This window comes from Cynocephalus volans, chromosome 10 (assembly GCF_027409185.1).
Source record: "Cynocephalus volans isolate mCynVol1 chromosome 10, mCynVol1.pri, whole genome shotgun sequence".
In the NCBI taxonomy this organism is placed as follows: Eukaryota; Metazoa; Chordata; class Mammalia; order Dermoptera; family Cynocephalidae; genus Cynocephalus; species Cynocephalus volans.
In genome coordinates, this window is record NC_084469.1 from 80396295 (window position 1) to 80412488 (window position 16194).

The following is a 16194-nucleotide window of genomic DNA, read 5'->3' on the forward strand; positions in this document are numbered from 1 at the left end:
CTTCACTTGAATGTTTATTTATTCTTAAAGATGAGACCATGGATGTAAAGTGACTTCTCCAGGGGATCACAGTGACACATGCATTCTCAGGGACAAAAGCAGCCCCTGACGAAATGAGGCATCACCAAAGCAGTGACCCAGGCATGGCCTGGTGGTCCTGTAGCCAGGCCGGCTCTCAAGCTGCCCAGGAGGACCACAGTCCTGTAGGAGGCCTTATGGGCACGTTCAGCACCATGAGGGATAGGATGTATTCTCACACATTTCTCAGAATCTGAGGGAAGTCACAACAGTGTGAGAAATGCAGGCAGCGTGGGCGTCCACTCAGAAGCTAAGTGTGAGCCTCTCAGCAAAGCACCTGCACCTCCTGAGGGGCAATGCCACTCCACAGGGTAGAAAACGCAGAAGCTTCTGGAACATGAAGCTAGATGTGGCCAGCTGAGGAAGTAGAAACTGGCAGAATAGGAGGCTCAAACACCAAAGGCACCTGCAAAAGGAACAAGGACTCAAGCTGGGGCTGTGGCAGAGACGGCTACCTGCCCCCAAAGATTCCTGCTCCCGCTTTCACAGTGTGGGGTCATCACTTAGAGGTGGCTGCCCAGACAGGACTACATTTCCCAGCACTTCTTGCATTGGGTGGGGCCATGTGATTAGTTCTCACCAATGGAATGAAAGCAGAAGTGGGGCATGCCATCTCCAGGCCAGGGATCTTAAGTGCGGAGAGTTTTTCCACTCATTCCTCTTTTGCCACATGGAAGCTGAGGACTCACAGGCCCTGGCAGGTGAATACAGCACAAGATGGAAGGAGCTTGGGCCATTAAATCACCAAGTCACCTTCCAACCAAGATACCTGTTTTGGACTGGTACATGATTGATAAATAAAATTATAGAGTGTTGAGCCTCTGCAATGTCAAGGTTTATTTGTTACAACAACTAAGGTTACCTCATCTAAAACAAGAGCAGAACAAAAGAAAAATACCATGGGCAGAGAAAACAAATCCTTAGCAGGGTGAGCAGCTCAAGGAAAAAGCGATGCAGAAAAAACCCATTTTGCTAAGTTGGATCAGCCACCACCTCTTACATGTAGCCCACCTGAATGCCCCAGAAAGAGGTCAACTAGTTATGCCTGTCTTGATCAGGAATGACTTATAAAGACAAATATGATGTTATCTCAAGTTATATGTGGAATCTAAAGTAGTCAGACTCATACAAGTAGAAACAGAAAGTTGAATGGTGATTTCCAGGGGCTGGGGGGAGGGTCAAGGGGTACCAAGTTTCAATTATGCAAGATAAGTACGTTCTGGAGATCTGCACAGCTTAGTGCCTATAACTAACAATACTGTATTATATACTTAGAATTTTCTAAGAGGGTAGATCTTATGTTATAAGTGTTCTTACTACTCACACACACACGCACACAAATAATTATAACAAGTGGCACAAGGGAAAAACTTTAGGAGATAATAAATATGTCTATGACCTTGATAGTAGTGATAGTTTCATGAGTACTTACCCTCAAACTCACTGAGTTGTATACACTAAAGAAGTATAGCTTTTATCATGTCAATCATAGCTCAATAAAGTGATTTTTAAAAAGAATGATTTATGAAAACTCATTTTGGAAAAAAAACCCAATAATATCTCTACCAAGAGTTCTCTGCCCACACACCCAGTGACCCACTGGGAAGGTATTCCTACTATCTCCATTAACAGGTGAGGGCCACATGGTCAAGAGGTTTAGTGACTTGTTCAAGGTCACGAAACTGGTAGAGGCAGAGCTAGGTTTTTACACAATCCCCTGCTCCTTCCCCCAACCCCTCCTGCTCTGGACTATCTTACACCTTTTTCCACAAGTCACTTTCTGCCTAGCAAGAGTCAGCCAGGCAGGGCGGCTTCCCTGCTGCACTGGGGATCTCCCGAAGGCAGATGGTGCAGACTGTCTGTCCAGTTATCAGCATAGCCTCTCAGTGCTCTGCTGGGGGCCCCTTGTCACTCTCCACAGGGAGTCACACACCAACCTGCAGCTGCTCTCGGGCCAAATTCTGATGTCTTTTGAGTACACTTGGGAGGCTCACACCCCAAATCCAGCTCTCTAACCCAGCTCTCTCCACAAAGGGCCATCAGAAATGATGCAACCTACAGACTTACAGCCAACTGACCTTTGACAAAGGCAATAATAACATACTTTGGGGAAAAGACTGCCTCTTCAATCAATGGTGCTGGGAAAATTGGATATCCATATGCAGAAGAATGAAACTAGACCTGCACCTCTCACCATATGCTAAAATCAACTCAAAATGGATTAAAGACTTAAGTATTAAGACATGAAACTGTAAAACTACTAAAGGAAAATATAGGGGAAACACTTCAGGAACTAGGATTGGGCAAAGACTTTTATGAACAAGAGCCCAAAAGCACAAGCAACAAAAAAATAAATAAATGGGATTATATCAAACTAAAAAGCTTTTGCACAGCAAAGGAAACAATCAACAGAGTGAAACAATGACCTACAGAATGGGACAAAATATTTGCCAACTATACATCCTAAAGGGATTAATATCCAGAATATAAAAGGAATTCAAGCAACCACACAGTAAAAAAAAAACCAAATAACCCAATTAAAAAATAGGCAAAGGAGCTGAATAGACATTTTTCTAAGGAAGACATATAAAGGGCCAAAAGGCACTTAAAAAAATGCTCAACATCACTAATCATCAGGAAAATGCAAATTAAAACCACGTTGAGATATCACCTCACCCCACTCAGACTAGCTATAATCAAAAAGATGGAGAATAACAAATGCTGACAAGGATGTGGAGAGAAGGGAACACTCCTGCACTCTTGGTGGGACTGTAAATTAGTACAACCACTATGGAAAACAGTATGGAGGTTTCTCAAACACAGATAGAATTACCATATGATCCAGCAATCCCACTTCTAGGTATATACCCAAAGGAATGGAAATCATCATGGTGAAGGGATACCTGCACTCCCATGTTCATCACAGCTCTATTTAACAATGGCCAAGACATGGAACCGTTAACCTACATGTCCATCGACAGATGACTGGATAAAGAAAATGTGGTATATACATACCATGGAATACTACTCTGCCACAAAATAGAATGAAATTCTGCCACTCACTGCAACATGGATGAGCTTGGAGAAAGTTATGTTAAGTGAAATAAGCCAGGCACAGAGGGAAAAATACTGCATATACTCACACATAAGTGGGAACTGAGAAGGAAGGAAGGAAGGAAGAAAAAAAAGACCACAGTGGTGCATTGGTCTTGCAGAGGGAGAGGGAAAGCTCATACTTAGGGCTGTCAGGCCAGGGGCGATGTAGGAAGGGTGGGGGAAGGTCGGGGATTAATTGGGTTGGGGATATAAAGAAAAATCACAATTTGTGGTAATGGGCATGCTGATAGTATTGATCTGACCATCACATCTTGGACACAAGTGGTGATGGTCAGCTTTGTATGCCATGAATATGCATAATCAATAAAAAAGAAAAGAAATGTTACGATGGACAGGCACAGCTTCCACTCCTGAACAATCACCACTTGATCACAGAAATTTGTCTGCGGATAGATAAATTTTATTAGTTGTTAGTTATCAATAGTTAAACCAGCAATTATCATCACTGGGGTCTGCATCTTCTCTGCTGTCTGGGGGAGGGGAGGAAGTGGCCAAATGCCTTCATGTCACTGGACTTGGTAAGGATAGTCACTCCTCCCAGTTCTGTTCTTGGGCTTGGATAAGCCACACACATCTGCCTGCCAGCAAGCATCCATTTGTCCAGGGCTTGTTCTAGGCCTGGGTACGACCTTCGGGGGAGGGTGGAAAAGTTAGCACGTAGTGCCAACTTTGAACAAAAGGCACAAATAAGCCAACAAGCTAGCAAACAATCTTGAGAACTCAGAATCTTCTAGAATATTCTGAAACCCAGGTAGTGGGCTTGGTGGGTTCTGTAACCAGGTGGAACACCATTGTCATTTGGGGCCAGATAATTCTTTGTTGCTGGGGGCTGTTCTGTGCATTGCAGGATGTTTGGCAACCTTCCAGACCTCCACATACTAGCTGCCAGGAGCACCTTCCCTCCATCACAACAGTGAAGAATGTATCCATCCACTGCCAAATGTCCCGGGCTCCCATTGGGAACCCCTGCTCTAAAGTGTGCAGGGAGAACGGTGGCCAGGCCAAAATTCAGACCCGGTGTTTTCAGATCTCCCATCCTCTCATATCTGGATTTTTAGGCGATATGTCTCAATTTTTAAATTTGGCAATAAATTACATTTCTTTATGCTGTGAGAGCCACAAAACATGAGTGCAGGTCACTAGCCACAGCCTCTGCCAAGCCCTCTGCTAAGAGCAGACAGGAAATGAGAAGGACATAAGCCACTTTTCAACATTTGAGCCCCTGAGCACCCTAAAGGCCAAACTGTGACCCCACAGCCCTGGGATGTGTGACTCCTACAACAAAGAGATGGATAAGGAATCCAAGTTATTTCCGGGGGAATACTGTCACCACATCAGCTGTCAAAGCACTTTTCAAACACCCTCTCCCAGGAACATGGGCTGACAAAACCCATCCTTCGAAACCCAGAACAAGAGATTCCCTTTGTAAATACTCACCTCCGCTTTGCCCCTTCTCCCCCCAAATACAATTACCCTCCTGATGATGTTCCTAAAGCCCAAGCCCTAAGCCGGTTCAAGTCTAAGAAGCAAACTCTCATGAACCAGCTGTCTATAAAACCAGCTGGCCTCTGGGCGCTGGTAAATCATTTAGTGCCAACATTCCCCCCAAAGACAGGTCTTCCTATCTTCCAGTCCTTAGTTAAAGAACTTGTTCTGAGCTAGTTTCCTTTACTTCCAGTGAAAATCTGGGTTACTAGGGGGAGGGCAGTGGAGAATCTAATAAATCTTAGAATATACTTCTTGGCTAAAGGGAAAAAAAACACACCTACTTACTGGTGTCATGAAACAACTTTCCAGCTCTCTCTGAAGACAGCCGGGTTCAGAAGTTACTATTGTATTCAAGCTGTATTAGATCAAGCTGTGAGAAGCACCAGGTTATGCTTTTAAAGAATGCCCTGAGCCAATTCTGATGTTTAAAGGGAAAAGGAAAAAGTTTCCAAGGCTTCCATAAATTCCGAGGAGAGGAAGTTTCAAACTTGGGTGTTCACAGTCCATGGCCCCCACATGGAAACAGCTTGGTTTCATGTATTTGGTTTTACTGTTCAAACTTTAGGGTCTTTTAACTTTTTATTTTCACAGGGCTCAGAAGAAAAGGGAGAGGGAGCCATTTGCTCACCAAGTGCCAAAGAAAACCCCAGCGCCTCCCTTGGAGGCCCTCTGCCCAAGACGGCAGCGAGGCAGGGGTGTGGGGAGGAGACCCCCTGGCTCCTGGCACACCCAAGCACAGCGCTCCTGCCTGCTGAAGGCCAGGCCTGCAAGGCCAGCTGCTAATTAACTCTGATGAGCTCAAATCAGGCCAGAGCTCACGCAAGCGGAGACCAGGCAGGACTGTCACTCTGCTGTGGCTGGGCTTCAGCCACCAGCAGCAGGAGGAACAAAATGGAAACTTTCCAAAAGCAAGATTAGGTCCAGCCAAGACCCAAGGAATCCTAAATTTAGTCCCTGAGGGAAGACGGCTGTGTCTGCTCAGCCAGGGCACCAGTGAACCAGTGAGGCCCAGCATCCCTTGGAAATGTCAACCAAACCAAGCAGGCACTCCCAGGACACCTCAATTCCAAACCCTGAATTCAAGAAGATCGCCCTCAGTCAGTCAGCAGGGGTGACTCATGCACACCAGTTTCCAATCCCCAGCCCCCACCCTCCAAGTGCTGTACACCCAGGAGGTGGTCAAGACAAGGGAAGTATACCCATTTGACAGGTGAGGAAACTGAGTCCCAAAAGAGGCCTTGGTGAGGCAGAAGGAGCACAGGCATCCTGAGTTTGGATCCAATATCAAGTACTTCCATGTGACCTGGAAGACGGCAATTTGTCACTCGAAGCCTCAGTTTTACTATTTTTCAAATGGGAGTGAGAATGCGTACTTCAAAAAGTCTTGAAAAGACACAAATACAATTTAAAAATGTATATGTATTTATACATATGTATTATACATACACACACGTGTATACATATCCACATATGTGTGTTAAAAGGAGAGACACCTGGGCCACACCCCAGACACACAGAGTCAACAGCTATTGTTGGTGCCAGCTCAGCATCCCTCCCCCATCTTGTGGTGACAACACCCTGCTATTCCTCTGGGTCACCACCCCTCCGCTCTCTCATCCCCTGTGGCTGAGGCAGGCCTGATCATTTCTGTAAGTGTTCTCGGACACCTACTAAATCAGAATCGCCAGGGGTTGAACCTGGATTATTTATTTATTGAATTTCCCAAGGTTATTCTGATGCACAAGAGGCTTTCTTAGGAACAGTGCCAGAAAAACTCACAGGGCTCAGTGGCTGCACTCAGAGAGGTTGTTAACAACAGCCTCTGGCCCACCCCCAGGAAGCCACACATCTGCAAAGAGTAGCTTCCCCTTAACCTGATGGGGGGTGGGGGAGCAGGAAATGTCCACCTGCCCACAGGGCACATCCAGCATAAGGAGGTTTCCATAGCAAACCTCCAGCTGGAGTAATGAATGAATTACCTGGCGACCAAATAGGGGGGGACACTGGAGAGATGGGGATTGGGTGCTGCTGAAGGGCAGGGGTGGGGGTTTTCCAGCAAGGAAGGAAATAACAAAGACCTTTCCATGGCAGGGAAAAGATTTCCAGAAAGACTTTTCCTTCCTGGAGGAAAAGATAATTAGTCATGATAAGAGCAGCTTTACTGAGCACCTCATCTACCATGCCACATGGGTTCACAGATCTTACTGAATTCATCACCAACCCCAAGAGGAGGTTCAACTGGTAGCACCATTTCACACACGGGGAGACTGAGGCTTCAGAAAGATTAGGAGAGTTGCCTGAGGTTGCACAGCTGGTAGGTAAGCAGGTCCAGGATTCCACTCTTATAACTTCAGAGCCCATTCACCAACTCTCTTCTGCATAGGGCTGGTAAGCACCCCTTCTAACCTCAACATCCTCTGCGCTCAGCAGAGACTGGCTTTGGATCCATCTCTGTCTGTCTCAGAGGCACACTCAAGCACCAATGCTATGCTGCATCTAAGCTGGTTAAGAAAGAGGACCCATAGGGTTGGTGAGCACCCATTTTTAGAGATGGACTAGTTGGTGCACAGAGAATGTCTCTGTTTCCCAGGGTCCTACACAGCAGATCCCCTGAGCTCCTGCCTAGCTAGAGCACAAAGGATAGGCTGGGGCAAACAACCCCACCACACCCAGCCTTCTAGCAGCCCCTAGTAACACATATGGGGCTCATTCCCCAAAATCCAACATGGCAGCTATTTAGCTTAATCCAACTATCCCCTCCCCCTACCTTACAGACAGGGTAGTTGAAGCCCAGAGAGGGGAAGGAATTAGTCCACAGCATATACCAAAGCAATTTCATTCTCCAAGTATGAACAGATTCCTGCTATGTGTCAGACACTGTGCTGTACCTGCAGCTCCAGGGGTTAATGACAGTAACCTGCCCCCTGCCACCACAGAGTTGATGTTCCTGTGGGAGGTGAGCAGTAACTCAACTGCCACATGAATAAGTCCCTAATGACCAATGGTGATGAGCACCCCCAGGAAGTGGGAGGAACAGGGTTTTACGAGAAGGAACCGCTGCAATCAAAGAAACTGGTTCCGAGTGAGGCCTCCAGAGGCTGCTCTGAGGCAGACATGGAAGCTGAGTCCTGATGGGTGAGCAGGGGAGAACCGGGGAGAAGAGTACTGGGAAGCATCTCAAGTGAAAGGAACAGCATGTGCAAAGGTCCTGAAGGTAGGAGCGTGATGGGCATGTTCCAAAAAGGATCAGAGTGGCTGGGACAGAGTAAGTGAGGGGAAGGGCAGCTGGGGATGAGAGGGGGAAAGAGGGCAGATTGTGCTCGATCTTACAGACTACAAGAAGGAATTTAGAGGTTCTTCTAAGGGCCATGGGAGGTCCCATTAGAGATTCAAGTACATGAGTGATGTGGTCTCATTGCACACTGTCAAATCAGCCTGGCTGAAGCATGGAGGATAAATTCAGAGGCTGCTGGAGTCCTCCAGGTGCAATATGATGGAGGCTTAGACCAGGGTGGGAACAGTGGTGAGTAGTGGACAGATGTGAGATTCGCATAGTCATAGAATTGACAGTATCTCTTGGCTTTTCAGGTGAGGGAGGGGCGGAGCTAGGAATGACTCCCAGGTCCCTGGCCTGAGCAACAGGTGAATGCAGAGCCATTCACTGGGTCCAGGAGACCTGGAGTGCAGACAGGTCTCACAAGTAGCAGAGAAGAGAGGCAGTTTCAGACAGGTTATGTTTGGGTGCGAGAGCCACATGGAATGGAGGATCAAGCAGTGTGTACCCAGGTCTTCAGACCACTTGAAACCCCCAAAACTGCCATGTGCACAGCCAGGTTCTGACAGGCTGTGCAGCCAGCAGGTTGTCCTCACCCTAGCTACGATGTTGACCTGGCTCCCTTCTTATCACCTCTTCCCACGAAAGGCAGAGCCTCAGCCTCCACATCTCTTAAACAGTGATTTCAGGAGAGGCAATCCGGGTTTGTCACTGGAAGGCTGCTGTCACAGTCCCCAGGCTAGGGCCCATGTCACTGACAATTTCCAAGGCCTTAAAAGGGACCTTTAATCCCATTGTCTGTATCAGGCAGTCAATGGGCAGCCCCTTCTCTCCCCTCCACCTTCCCCCCACTTCTCCCTTTGAAGGCAGCCGCAGGGAGGAGATACCCAGCACAGCACAGCCCTGACAGCTGGACACTAGCACAGCCAGAAGGGTCTGCCATGAGCCCAGTGAAGACCACTGCCAGCCAGCCCTCAGTGTAGACTCCTCCCAGTGCCTGGCATGGTGCTGTTATGGTTGGGGGGGGGGGCTGCATCACTTAAATACCCTCCAGCCATATTCCAAACTCAGCACAAAGTGCCACACATGCCATGGCCCTCCCAGCGAAACGTCTTCCTGATGGAAACACCGAGGCTAAAAGACTTTATGGTCACTCTGTAAAGTGAAGTAGAAGTACTACCCAGGTCTACCTCCAAAGGCCATGCTTGTTACGTACAATATGAATAATAACAACTGTTCTATGTATTGCCTGCTTTCTGTGAGCCAGGTACTGAGCTGAGTGTTTCACGAGAATTCTCGTTTATTCTACACAACAGCTCTTTGGGCTAAGTACCGTTTTTACTCCCATTTTACAGATGAGGAAACTAAGGCACTCACCCAAAGGTCACACAGCTAATAAGTGGCAGAACCAGCACTGAATTGGGCCTGGCTGTCTCTGGAGCTGGAGAAATGTTTCCCAGTTTTCATTTTCCCTCCCCCTCCCCTATACAGAGCCTATTTAGACATTTATTTTTTCTGATCACCCACCATGAAATTTTAATACCAAAGATATTCTATGTATCTGTCTATACACTGTATGTATATATGTGCTTTATACTTAAAAAGCATATTTATTTTTTTTTTGCCCCCTAAGAACCAACTTTGCCCCCTTGGGGACAATATCATCTTCATTGAGAATGGTCTAGAGTCAAGACCAGGGCTGTCCAATAGGAACAGAATACAAGCCATACATGTAATATTAAGTTTTCTAGTAGCCACATTAAAAGAAAAGAAACAGGTGAAATTAATTTTAATAATGTTGTTTAAGCCAATAGGTCTAAAATATTGACATTTCAAAATATTATCATTAAATATAAAAAATATTAAAATTATTATGAAGAAATTTTACATTCTTTTTTTTTTTTTTTTTTTACACTAAGACTTCGAAATCCCCTGTGCATTCTCAATCCAGACAAGCCATACTTCATTCTTTGGGGAGGCGGGTGGCAGTTGGCCATCCAAACCTGTGACCTTGGTGCTACCAGCACCATGCTCTCCCAAGTGAGCTAACCAGCCAGCCCTAGACAAGCCATGCTTCAAATGCTCAAAAGCCACATGAGGATAGGGGCTACCACAATGGACAGTGCTCACTCTCCTAAAGCAATAATATTTATGTTCCCCAAAGCTCCTGGAAATCAAGCTCTAAGGGACTTTAACCAACCAAGGAAGTCTTCAGAGAGTCACTACCACTCCTAATGAGGGGGTTTCCACTTAACAGGTTCTCAGGACCTGCTATGGACAAGACACCATGCTAAAAAGCTCTCCAGAAGATACATAGATGAGTAACAACTGGCCTTTCCCCTTGAGCAGTTTATAATCTAGGGCTGAGAAGGAGAAAGTGAAATATTTCCCAAACCCTACTGCATACCAGACCCTGAGGCTCCCACCCATTATCTTTAATCCTCATACTCATGCCAGGAGATGGGCTCTGTTATTACCATCCTATTATACTGATGAAGAAACTGAGATCTGAGAGACCATGGAGCATGCCCAGAGCCCACCTATCTGACTTGGCCAACCCAGGGCAGATGGAAGGCGGCATTGGCAAAGTGACATGAAAGCTTTCAGGAACAAAGATGGCAGCTCCAGAGAAGGCTCCAGGGAGGGGTGAATGAAATGGGGGCAACACGAGAAGGTTGAAGAAAGCAGCACTCCAAGGACAAGGAAGGGGCACGTGGATCTGCAGAGTGCAGAAGCAATGGATGGATTCTCAATGGGCGGAACAGCATAAGCGGAACCTTGGAGCCAAGAAAGAGGCAGGAATTCTGGGCACTAAGATGCCTGAGCACAAAGCCCATGTACACACACGGTGTTGTATAAGAAGAGTCCAAGTTCAATCACCTAATCATGGAAAAGCACCCATCGCCCAACCTGCGGGCCATAATACCAGTGGAATCCAACTTCCCAAAATATTTACCAGAAGGCTCTGGGCACCAGACTCCATTCTGTAAACTTGGATGCCATTCCAAAGCTGAGACGACAGATCTCCCGCAGAACAAGATAAACTCTCCCTCACATTCTAAATAATGAAAGGGAGTGGGGAAGAGAAGGAAATAAATCAACACTCTCCAACCGCCCAACTTAAAAGGGATTATGGTCAGAAGCAGGAATGGTGCAATGGGTCCATCTCCTTATCAGGCACATGGCTGCTCCAGACACAAACAAAACTTTTGGCAGGCATCCTTCTTCCACGTCGCAGGAGGGGAAAATAAAGTCTTAATCCACAAAGATTGAACCCATCCTCCTTGAGTACAATCAAGCCAGTATTTCCCCTGCCCCTAATTTCAGGAGAGAACAGTCCCTTCCATGAACCAACTGGAGCTCAAGGAATGAGGCCCATAAATCTCCAACTCACTAGGGCAGCCCAGATTTCAAGTCTCCCACTGCCCTGGCCCACTGCACTCAAAGGCACACGCAACATTAGTCACAGAGTGAGTTGGTTTGGGAAAGTGGATGAAGGGAGGCCTGTCTCCCTGCCTCCAAGAGTCACCATCAATGTCATGGACTGGGCAAATGAGTAAGCACTTGACATAGATGATCTCATTTATCTGCATGTCAAGCCCAGCAGGTGGTACAGCTGCTCTCCCCAGTCTACAAATAGGAAAGCCAAAGTCCCATGGCCAGGAAAGGGCAGAGCCCGCCTGACCCCAACTTCCTGTCTCTCCAGCTGAGAGGGCCTCACACACTGAGATAGCACTCCCACTCCTCCCTGTCTATACCATGCATCCTCAGGTGAAAGCCCAGCTCTGACCACCTTCCTTCCCTACTCAACACCCTTGGGCCTCCTTCTGCCTGCAAAACAAGCCTAGAATCCCCAGGGAGGGTTAAGAGAAAATGGGTACATGTTCAGTTCCCCCGCCCCAGGCCTCCCCAAGCCATCTCATGCCACCCACTCCCAACTCCAGAAAGTCAGCCCAGCCTCTCAAATGGTCCATCCAAGAAGCGGGCTTTCTATCATAATATTTTCCTCCCACAGAATGTGAGAATAAAGGGCTCTTTGCTTGTCTCCTGAAATAACTGGCTCTCACCATAAAGCAATCTTCTGCCCAGTAAAAATATTTCTGTAAAACTTGGTAACTCTATCTGTGGTTCCTTTTCTGAAAGTCAAAAATCTCAGAGAGTGAAATATGGCCGGGCAGACTCTATGACAAGCTCATGAAGTCATGTCTACCTAAGACATTCCCTCTTTAATGCAGTGATTAATTTGCTGTTAACCACACTGACTTTGTGTCTTAATACACTCAAAGAAAAGCACCAGTTCACATTTTTACTAGAACAATACCCACTTCCCCAGACCTGGTATCCAGCCAGGCAGGCAAAAGAGCCATGGCTGGTTTCGGGGGCCAGAAAGGATTCAGTGAGATCAGGGAACTCCTTCAAGTGGCACAATGCACAGGTGAGCTGTCACCTGTAGCTTGTCCTTGGCAGGGAAGAGTGCAGCTTACAAAACAAGTGAGGGATGTCATAAGATCAGAGTGTAAAGGCTCTCACAACCAAACCAAACTAACTCCAAGATACCTAGATAAGACACTGACACCTCCCTAGGCATTGGTTTTCCCATTTGTGAATAGAGAAGAATCATCTCAGGAAACCTCAAGCAAACAATGTGATGTCCTCTCTGAACCTCCACATGCATCAAACAGCAATGGAGCCCCATTCAGGTGCTGTTTTAGGTCCAAAAGAGATGGAGTGCATTTACTGGGAATCTTCCAGAACAGATCAGCAGCGCCAGAAGCCTTACAAGGCTACCAAGTATGTTTACTGAGTGTTTACTGTGTGCTGAGCCTTAAATGTCTATGTGTATTCACTTAATCCTTGAAACAACTCCAAGAGGGTATTCTGTTTCTCATGTTACAGGTGAGGAAACTTAAGGCCCAGCGTTAACACAGTTCAGTATAAAGCCAGGTCTGAAGTCCAGGTCCAAAGCTCTGTGCCCCCTTGAATTGGGAGAAGACCCACGTAGGACGGAGAAAAGTTAAATAATGTAATGAAGCTTAAAAAAAAAAAAAGAAGAAGAAGAAGCTATACAAACTAAGGCATGGGTTCTTAATCTAGTGGCTATGGATGTCCTGGAAGGGAGTTAAGAATGTAAAAGCCTTTATCTGACAAGACAGACACCATCAGATTCAGTGCATTCCCAAAAGGGTCTTGTTACTGACCCCTGAGGATTAAGAGTCATCAACCTATAATCATCATGGAGAAGTTAAGAGCTTGAAAGGAAGGCTGTGACCCACGTAGGCTGCATGGAGGAGGTGGCAAACTACCCAGGCTCTTCCAAGATCCAGTGGCAAGGGTTGGTTCTCCCCAAAAGTCAGCTAATTTGCCTGGCTGCCTAGCTGCCCTGTCCCCACCCACCCTCGCGGCTGCTGGTTGGAGCCTTGCTCAGTGACTGGGCCATACACAGCTGTTGGTTCCATCCACCCAGTGCGCATTCTGCAGCCCTCTCCTCACAAGGTGGTTTCTCTTTAGTGAGGTTGGCACCTGATCCAAAACTGTCAGAGGAACAAGAATTGGCTCTGGGATGGACATGTGACCTAAGTCATAACAATGGGAGCCCAGCCTGGGCTTTTGCTAGAACTTTCTCCAGCAGGTAAAGATGGAAGTCTGGACTGTTAAAAGCCAAATTGCCACTACCTGGGAAGAGTCTGCCTGAGGATGAAACCGATCCAAGAGAAACCAGAGCTGGAGACTGTGATGGCTGTCCTGGGGCATAGTGTGAGCTCTAGGATCCAGCTGTACCTGAAGTCAACTTCTCAGCTACACGAGCCAATTATATAAAACAGTTGAAATGGGCTTGAAACCCAAGGGGTCCTAATCAAGTGACACAGGAAAAGGTCACACTCGCTTAACGCCAACCTCCCCCTGAAGCTGCTTCCCTCCTGGATTTTGAAGACACCAGTCAGGTGGAGAAACTCTGCCTTTGCCAGAAAAAGTAGTAGAGCCACACCTGGAGGTCACATCAGGATGTGCAGTGTGTGTGTGTGTTGGGGGCACCAGGGGAATAGAGAGGGGACATAAAAGCACAATTACAGAAATGCACACTGCAGTCTAAGCCAACTACAGGCAAAAGCCCATAAATGATCTAAATGCCCAAAGATAGGGGATCAGAGTAATACATTGTGGTCCATTCTTCTAATGGAAGGCTCCATAGCCATGAAAAATGATAAGATTATATGCACCGATATGAAATGATTTCCAAGATACACTGGCAGTTTTAAAAAACAAGATGTATAATGTACATCTTAAGCTAAAAGAAAATGTTTAATGTCTACCTCACTTTTTTATGGTTCCCCACCTTAAAATAATTTTTCAATTAACCTACAACACCAATTCTTCCCAGTCTTGTCAGCCAAGAGGGCTCCTGTGCAGAGATGCGAGTACACACACAGAGAGCACACTAGAAGCACCTCAAGGAACCCATAACAGCAGACACCTCTGAAGAGGAGGTGGAAGGGGAAAGGAGGCTTCCTGTGGACTGCATACCCTTAGTGCTGTTTTGGATTTTCATTTTCTTTATTTTTTGCCAGGTGTATGACTTAATTTACCAAAAGGAAAAAGGTAAGGACCCTTTCTTCTTTTTTTTTTTTTATTAAAAAGATGACCAGTAAGGGGATCTTAACCCTTGACTTGGTGTTATTAGCATCACACTCTCACAAGTGAGCCATGGGCCAGCCCTAAGGACCCTTTCTGAAGGGCAGGGGAGAAGCAAGCAGAGGCTCTCTTCAAAGGCACAGAGCAGCATGGCCAGTCGGCCGTGTGAAAAGAGGTGGGGATTTGAAGGGTCAGGACCTGAATCCCCAACCCCTCTGCAGCTGTGTGCCCTCTGGCAAAACTGCAAGGTCCCTCTGAGCCCCATTCACCTGGCAAATGTTCTTTGAGCATCTGCCTTGTGCCTTGCAGTACAAAAGGCCCTGGGGATACAATGGTGAGCCACACAGAACATACCCCATAGACTGTGCAATCTGGACTCAGTTTCTCCATAGGAATAATACTTATCCTGGCCAGGTTTCTGCAAATATTAAATGCCTGACAAATCACTGTGAGGAAAGCTTTGCAAAGCATGAAGTCCTGGATAAATACCAGCTGGAGAAAAGCTGGCCCCACTCAGGGCTGCTGCCTCCAGCCCCAGACCAGAGCCAAGGGGACAAGTCCTCACCCAAGAACCCCAGACGCAGTTGCCAAGTAGGACTTCCGGGGTTAAGAAGCTAGGAAGGCCCAATCTGTGACATCACGAGAAGGTGCTCCAATCTACCATCTAGAATCTACCATTCCCAGCCATGCCCATGGCAGTGGCCAGCTGGGGCTTCCTCCCTCCAAGCTTGGGCAAAACCATGCCTCTGAAGAGCAGGCTCTGGGTAGGTCTTAGGAGAGTTGAACCAGTGCATCTCAGCAGGGAGAGCTTACATTCCACCACCACCTGCTGCGAATAACTCTTTCAACCCCTCTTGGGAGGGAGTTTAGCCTGACCCACTGAAGCACTGGAACCCTACCGCCCCAGAACTGTGCTGTCCAATGCAGTAGCCACAGCCTTATGTAGCTATTAACATTTACATTTAAATCCACTCAAATAAAATATATCTTCAAATTCAGTTCCTCGGTTGCAGTAGCCACATTCCAAATACTCAGGGTATTGTAGATTCCTATAGCGGACAGTGTAGACATCATCGGAACATTCTGTTGGCCGGCACAGTCTGGAGGCCCTGTTAACTTCTTCTTCCTTCCAGTTCTAAAAGGAGATGGCTGGCAGCCCTTTAAAGTGAGGGCAGGTATGAATAACTGTAAGTAAAGATCTAAATCCACTTGTAAGTTTAAGTAGCCATGGCCACGGGGAGTGGGAAGAGGGAGACACATGCTGAGAGCCCATCCTGAGTCAGGAATCATGCTGGCTTCTCTGTAGGGCCACCCATCTGATCCTCACTATTCTACAAACTGGGAGCCCTTCTTCCACAGGCCTTCCCTACCCATGCACCCTCCTATCACCTTTCCTTCAGGGCCCAGTTAGCACAGTTGTCGCCCAGCACAGAGAGGTTCTAACTCAGAAGTGGGGGGATCCAAAAACTCTGCATTTTAAACAGCACCCATGAGGTTCAGAAATACGCAGTCCTCGGGCCACAGCCTGGGTCCTTCCCACCCCTCCAGCCCACTTCAGCTCGTCTTCTCTCTCCACCCCTTCCAGTAAAGCTTCTCCATAGAGTTGC

The 16194-nt window shown here is 47.0% G+C and overlaps 1 protein-coding gene across 1 annotated transcript in view; it reads right to left on the reverse strand.

Moving 5' to 3' along the window:
- NKD1 (NKD inhibitor of WNT signaling pathway 1) overlaps nt 1–16194 on the reverse strand; it is an 82638-nt gene that overhangs the window by 51823 nt on the left and 14621 nt on the right. The gene's annotated exons all lie outside the window — the stretch shown is intronic.